The sequence below is a fragment of the Canis lupus genome, chromosome 3, assembly GCF_011100685.1.
Source record: "Canis lupus familiaris isolate Mischka breed German Shepherd chromosome 3, alternate assembly UU_Cfam_GSD_1.0, whole genome shotgun sequence".
Classification (NCBI taxonomy): domain Eukaryota; kingdom Metazoa; phylum Chordata; class Mammalia; order Carnivora; family Canidae; genus Canis; species Canis lupus.
This window is the reverse complement of record NC_049224.1, coordinates 19,617,641-19,624,875: the sequence shown is the minus strand read 5'-3', so window position 1 is coordinate 19,624,875 and position 7,235 is coordinate 19,617,641. Positions and strand designations below refer to the sequence as shown.

Sequence of the window (7,235 nt, the reverse complement as noted above, 5' to 3'; positions counted from 1 at the left end):
TGTTCTCTCTAATAAAATCTAAAAAAAATATAAAAGGGTGCATTTATCTTTTCAAATTAGTGTTTTCATTTTCTTTGGGTAAATACTCAGTAGTGGAATTAATGAATCATATGGTAATTCTAGTTTTATTTTTTTGAGGAACCTCCATACTGTTTTCCACAGTGGCCTACCAACAGAGCACGAAATTTCCTTTTTTTCCCCACATCCTCACCAACATTTATTTCTTGTCTTTTTTATTTTAGCCATTCTGGCAGGTGTAAGGTGAAATCTCACTGTGGTTTGGATTTGCATTTCCCTAATGATTAGTAATGGTGAACATCTTTTCATGTGTCTATTGGACATCTGTATGTCTTCTTTGGCAACACGTCTGTTCACGTCCTCTGCCCATGTTTTAATCGGATTGTTTATTATTTTGGTGTTGAGTTGTAAAATTCCCTTTGGAGCAACAATCTGATTGGCAGAAGCAATGGTATTTCTTTTGAAGCCATGTTTGCATAGCAAGAACACCAAATTTTCTCAGGATGTGTGTTACAACAAATAAAGAGAACCAGTTTTTTCAAAGATGCTTTTGTTCAAATTTTTTTCTTATAAAAAAATCTAATAAAACATTTTTTCTCCTTTATTTGCTGAAAAATTAATAATTATAATTTTTGGTTAGGTTATTTAAGGGGCTAGATTAGTCAGCTTGAGCTGCCATCATAAAATACCATAGACTAAGGTGACTTAAGCAACAGAAATTTATTCCTCACAGTTTCAGAGGCCTCAAGTCCAAGATCAGGTTGTCAGCATGGCTGAATTCTGGTGAGCGCTCTTGGCCCGGCTGGCAGGTGACTGACTTATCAAAATGTCCTTTCATCACAGAGAAAAGAGCTCTGATGTCTCTTCCTCTTGTTACATAACCAGTTCTAATGGATTAGGGCTCCACTCTTATGACCTCATCTAACCTTAAAGGCCCATCTCCGGATACAGTCGCACTGAGGATTAGGGCTTCAACGTATAAATTTGGGGGTGGGGGCGGAACACAATCCAGTCGATAGCAGGAGCTGACAGAAAGAACCTCACCTCTTGGTGCTCTCTCTGCCTTGGAAACATGAGTATGATTCTGTCTGAGAACAGATTGGAGAGGTAATGGGAGCAGCACAATCTGCTTTACCAAGTTATGTCTCAGAGTTGTCACAATTAAAAAGCTCAAGTGTACAATTCCAGTATCATTTGCATACTTGTCAAAGGCAATATCTATCTGAAATAGTAGGAACTGACTCTATTCTTTCCTTTTAGGTAAACCTATAAAGATTCTCATAAGGATAAAAATATAAATTTTGACATTTTCTGATTGCTGGTTTTATAGAAAACCAACACCAGTTTTTACAGATTAATAAATAATTTCACAGCTTTTTTGGGGAATTTTTTTTAGGTTTTGTTTTGTTTTGTTTTTTGCATGTCTTAGAGATTTTTGAGCCTATACACTCTAATCATGATTAATGGCATGTTTCTCAAAAATCCACATGCATGGTTTGTAGCAAAAAAGAAAAAAGTAATCACTGTTAGCGGACTAAGGAGGGTAGGAACAATATGAACTTTTATAAGTCAAAAGTTAATTTCACAGAGGTGCTGCCTTTCCAAATAAACCACCTATTTGGTAAAACTGTTGGCAATGAAATATAAAAAGGGGTTCCAGTTCTTTAACTCATGTATCATGAGTTTAACCCATGTTTAAGTCCTATATCATGACTAAAATTCTGCTTTGTAATTCACATTCAGTTCTCACTCTACTTGTTTTGTACTGAATACAGCTCTGCTGTGCTATAAAAAGATAATTTGGACAGGATATCTGTTGGTTTTAGACTGTTTGTTTTTGTGTCCCCTCGGTCAGACTCATCCCTTGGGAAATGCTGGCCCCTGGGAAATCACATGGTGTGTCCTCTTTCCTCTAGTCTGGCATCTTCATGCAACTGAAACGATGTTCCACTCAACAGTGATGACTCTGGAGAGAAAAGAAATCACAAATGGGACAAATGCAGCTTAAGAGGTATGTGCAGAAAGAGGGGCAAGGTCAAGAAGGTAGTTTGTGAGGAATAGGAAAAAGGTGCAATTTCCCTTGGGTGGACACAGCCAACCCCATGCCAGGGTGTGTGGTTTGGCAAACAGAGCAAAGGCTGCATTTAGTTCCCATTTCCTCTTTTAGGTGGGCAACTGCCTACAGTGGTCTTGGGCAGAGCCAACTTAAGGCCTAATTTGAGGGATCAGCTTTTAACAGTACCCACTCTTACACTTTGCACATAGTAAATAGTTGGGAGATGATAGTTATGAATGAATAGTGTAATGATTATATTTGAACAGTAACCAATCCTTTGCAGAAGACCGTATCCCAGAATGAGTTACAAGTCCAGCTTCTAAAAGTTTTCTATTAATCTGGCAGAAAAGCATCTATGAGTAGCACAGTAAATCTATAAAATTCTCCTCTTAAAAAAAGATGAATAACTTCAGGAAAAAAGAAAAAAGGAATCAGTGTTATTTGCTCCATTTTCTGATCTGTCCAGGTAAATTTAGATTTGGGATTACTTAGATTTTTGTGTGAAATAAAATGATATTTTCCCTTGCTAAAGTCACTTAACAAGCCTGTGTGCAAAATCAGAGGCTGAGTGTAGGCCCTTTGCTCTTGGAGAATTCTTCAACAACTATGGTGGGGGGAGGGGGGCAGCATTTGCAGTGTGTGCCTAAAGGAAGACAATGGTTATCCTCACAGGTCTCCTTAGTCTCCTCAGACTGGCTATATAATATTCAGAATCCTCAAGGCAAAATAATAAAGTAGGGGCCAGTGCAGTGGGGAAGGTGGTCTCCCCTTTGCACAAATGAATGGGTGTCCCCTCAAGGGACACGATCTCGGTGGTGGTACACACTCAGTATTTGGATCTGAGATGGGCAAGAAGCCCACTCCCAATTCCTGCCAAACAGCCCAGAGCCCTGCCAGCAAGGGGAAGGGTGGCCCACCTACTGTCCCACCCTGGGATGTTGTGGGCAAGGACTGCCCTTTCTGTATTAATGCTGGAATCCCAGCCACAGGGAATCATAAGAAAAGCAGTTTTTGACCTTGACCTTAAAGAATCTCATTTCAATGGTCTGGAACAGAGGAAGAGGTAATAGAGACAAGCCACTGGCTGAGGAAAAAGCACAGTGTGAAAACCCAGGCTTACAGAATGCTGGTCAGTGGAGGGCACTCTGCTGGTTGTGGAGTAGAAGGTGAGGGTGGCTGGAGATAAATCTAGAGTGACATTCCTTCATTCAGTAATCATTTATTAAATGCCTATCAGGTCTCAGGCCCTGTGCTAAATGCTGCAGATATAATGTTGAGCGAAGTCCGATGTGTTCTTTACTCCCATGGGGCTTATAGCTAATGAAAAAATTAGGGTCAAATTGAGGAGGTTCTTGAATGTCATTTGCATTCAGAGTTTCTCTGTAGACCTGAAAATCTCTCAAGTCAGAAATATTTATCTTTCATTTCCTGTAACTTCTACTATTGCCACCTATGTTTAAATTATTTATTTTTTTAAAAATTATTTCTTTTTCTACATTGTGTTTATTACATTTGTCCCTCTCTTATCAATACTAAGGGATGATGTATTTATTTATTCTCAAATTTATTTATTTTTTATTTTTTATTTTTTTACCACTTTCCACTCTTTATTGTGAGTAATAGTGAAGACAGTAATGCATTACTGAGGAAGGCTTTGCCAGAAGTCACTTGCTGTCTTGATGACTGGAATTCAAAGCATATTACCCACTGTTAAACTTTGCTAGCCGCCCCAGCAATGTATTTTGCCCATATATACCTGCAATAATTACTACAGAATGTAACTACCACATGGGAGACTGTTTTTATGGGAAAATTCACTCAAGAAATTCTGAGATAATAACATCTGTGACCTCCTAGGGACAAGTCTTTCCTGGTATAATGATAGAAGGGTCTTCTTTTTGGTCACTTTCCACAACATGTGTCAGGCCAGCCCTCTAAAGTGAAGAGCAGGATCTAAGATTAACCCTGAGGTGTGGATATGGGAAGAGTGAAGAACAGAGTAGGGGATATATAAAACAGTGGAAGATTGGGGAGAACAAGCTTATGGGGTGGGGAGGGGGGGCACAGAAGTGGAGACTATGGACCACCAGTAAACAGTGAGTACCTGAAGCATAACAGAAGTAAGAACCAAGAAATTGGGGAAAGAGGAGGAAATTAGGAAACTAGAAGGCAAAGGGTTAGCTTGGTCTCATTTTCCTTCCCTGCAGTACTAACAAACATCCTGCCCAACTATGAAAGCCGCCTCAAAATCATAATACTTGAATAACAGGGGCATCACCGGATGTAGGATCGATAGTCTGAAGGTCAAAGGACAAGCCCCAGTTCTCCCATTTACCAGCTGTGTGGCCTTGGCTGAGTTACTCCAACTCTCTGAGCTCTGGCTCTCTACCTAAAAAGTGGGTGACACTAATGGCCCCAGACTTAGATGGTTATTTTGAGGAATAAATGAAGCTATGTGTGTGGAATACAGAATGTAAGCTCCACACAGGTAGAGAGTTTGTCTTGTTCACTGCTGGATTCCCAGTGCTTTAGGCAGTTCCTAGTACTCTTCAAGGGGTAAACAAAGGATTAATGAATAAATAGGAAAAGATTTGTAAGTGGGGTGGCATTTTAAAATGCCTAATCCATGGGTTGTCTGCCGCTAATTAAGCTACTCTAATGGTTACAAGAAATGAAGATTATAGAAGAGTGAAGTTGTCTGAACTCGAGTCCCAACGCTGGCACTCACCATTTTTGTAACCACAGGCAAATTTTGGCCTCAGTTTCTTTTTCCATGAAATTTGTGTAATTCTAAGTACTCACTCATGGGATTACTATGAAGATAAGACAAGATGCAAAGCAATTTGTGCCTGGCACACAGTAAATGCTCAGTAAACATTAGGTGCAATGACGATGGTGATAACTTTGCTACTGAGGGCAGTTCTCAGCACTCCAGGAAGATTTTAAGCTACCCAGAGACAAAATCATCCTCTGCTGTTGCCAAAGCTGGAGCATGAAGCGGTGCTCTTTGTGAATCTTCTCTAGCCATCTTAGAAGGGTGTGTGTGGCCCCAAGTCTGGCAGGGACAGAGCTGAGCAGAGCTGTTCACAGCAAATCTGTGATGATGATCTTCTCATCTGTCTTCTAAGCTGTGGGCGGCTCCTTCTTTGGGAAGCAAGTTATAATCAGAACTTGGAACAAGCTACCTTCCAAACAATGCTCTCATTGCCTTTTCTGCCATTTAATTAATGCCAGTCTAATTTTATAGAAAGTATCTAAATATGACTTATGCATATTTGTACCTATATTTTTCTGTAAGTCCTGCCATGAGGTATATATCCATTTAAATCCTATCCTTCTGATAAATATCTCTGGCCTGAATACTTAACATTATTTTTTAGAATCGCATTTTAGGGAACTTAGCAAGTAGAGGGATGGATATTGCTCAAGCCAACCCGCAAGTTATCACTGACCAGGACCAAAAGGTGAACCTCTTATTTCTTCCAGATTGTATTTGGCTGTGGGGATTTAGGTAAATTTCAGCTGATGGTACTCAAGATCCCCTTTGCTCATGCTTTCCTTCCAGTTTTTGTCAATCTAACTCAAGAAACAGCAGTCCATGGGCTGCCACTGGAAGGTTATGAGGATAATGATCCATGCATTCTGTTTTTAACTTTCTTTTTAGTACGTATACATTTAACTCAGGCCATGATTTAAATACATTCAAATCCTGAAAGAGTTGCACCATCACCCTTGCAGGTTTAGCTCAGATCAACTGGGTGTAGTGGAGTGACTTTGCTGAGCTTTTCTCTGACTAAATTTGCACTGTGTCTGTAAGTAAGCATGTGCACCAGCAAGCTGATTTTATTAGAACTTTGAAGACCTAGTAGAAAAGCTCCTTCTTTTTACCAAACATGGATTTAAAAAATTACACAGAAATCAGCATTGTCAAGTCACATGAAGTGCAATTATAAGCAGAAGGCTTGAAACCTGTTTTTGCTTAAAGCATTTATTTGATTTAGCAAAAACAACAGCAATAAATTGTATTCGAAAGCACTTTTGATCCCTTGCAACAGTATTATTACGAAGAACAGGGTCTATATAGTATCCTCCCTTTTTCGTTTGGGTCCGTTTTCCAAAGCATCCAAATCTGTGTTTACAATTCTGGAGACAAAGGATTATTCAGACTCTAGTTAGTGCCCAGTACTTGGAAATTGGTATTATGAGACAATTATTATTACACTGACTTTACATTTTTATTTTCTTGAAATCTTCCCAGAGATTCCAGAGCAGAATCCTAGAGATTAAAACGCAAAAATACATCAATAAAATTTTTAACACAAACATTACTGAAATGTTCTGTCTCCCTCCTGAAATTTTTGGGTTTATTTCATCTTTTCCCCTTATTCTTCTTTTCCACAATAATCCTTTTAACATTTTGAGACCCTAGGTGGTCGGTGCCTATAATCAATAAATGATAATAACAGGACAGTAAGTTGAGGACTACATCTTTGGCTCCAAGTTCACCATACGAATAATTCTTGAATGGCTATAATTCTGTTTGATTTTTTTTTTTCTGATGTAGTCCTGTCATGTAAGACCTATGCTGCATTGATTCTTTCCTCTTCCTTTTGCTAAATTATCACTCCACAAATAGATGACTTTTAACATTGCTCCAATCCTTTGTTTAACTAACATAAAATCATTATTTAGGGTCTACGTGATGGAGGGTACATGCCAGTTACAAAACTGTCATTTTGCTTTTGTTTTGTTTTGTTTTGTTTTCCAACAACCTTATCAGGAAGTCAAGGCAAATGGCGGAGTCTCTGTTTTAAATGATGACTCTGAAATGTGGACAGGTTAAGTGGTTTGTTCATGGTTACCTAGTCAGTGACACGGCAGCAGAGGGATTCAGGTCTCCTGAATCTACACGGGTACAAGATTCTCTTTATTACCCTGCACAAAATGGTAATTGTCAGATTAGACAAACTCTAAGTAGAAGGTTGGCCAATTTTGTGACGAGATGGCTATAGTAGCAAAGGATACTTGTCCCCTTAAGTTTATTATGGCAGGGCTGGACAGCTAGCTCCCTGGACACTCTCTGGAATTAGTCTTAAGGTGTGATGGTGATTTCAGGCATGCTAGAATTTAGCATCAGAGACCTGGGGAGGTCCAGGTAGTG

At 39.2% G+C, this 7,235-nt stretch overlaps 1 long non-coding RNA gene across 2 annotated transcripts in view; it reads left to right on the top strand.

The window, feature by feature from the left end:
* The first annotated feature begins 942 nt into the window (after nucleotides 1-942).
* The window catches only part of LOC119871132, a 61,745-nt gene continuing 55,452 nt past the window's right edge, over nucleotides 943-7,235 (top strand). The window contains exons 1-4 of one of the 2 annotated variants that reach the window (XR_005356740.1): nucleotides 943-1,125; nucleotides 1,935-2,029; nucleotides 5,455-5,538; nucleotides 6,333-6,385. This is a non-coding gene — a long non-coding RNA (uncharacterized LOC119871132). Of the gene's footprint in view, nucleotides 1,126-1,934; nucleotides 2,030-5,454; nucleotides 5,539-6,332; nucleotides 6,386-7,235 lie in introns of those variants that run through there. The other variant, XR_005356741.1, reaches the window with a different exon arrangement.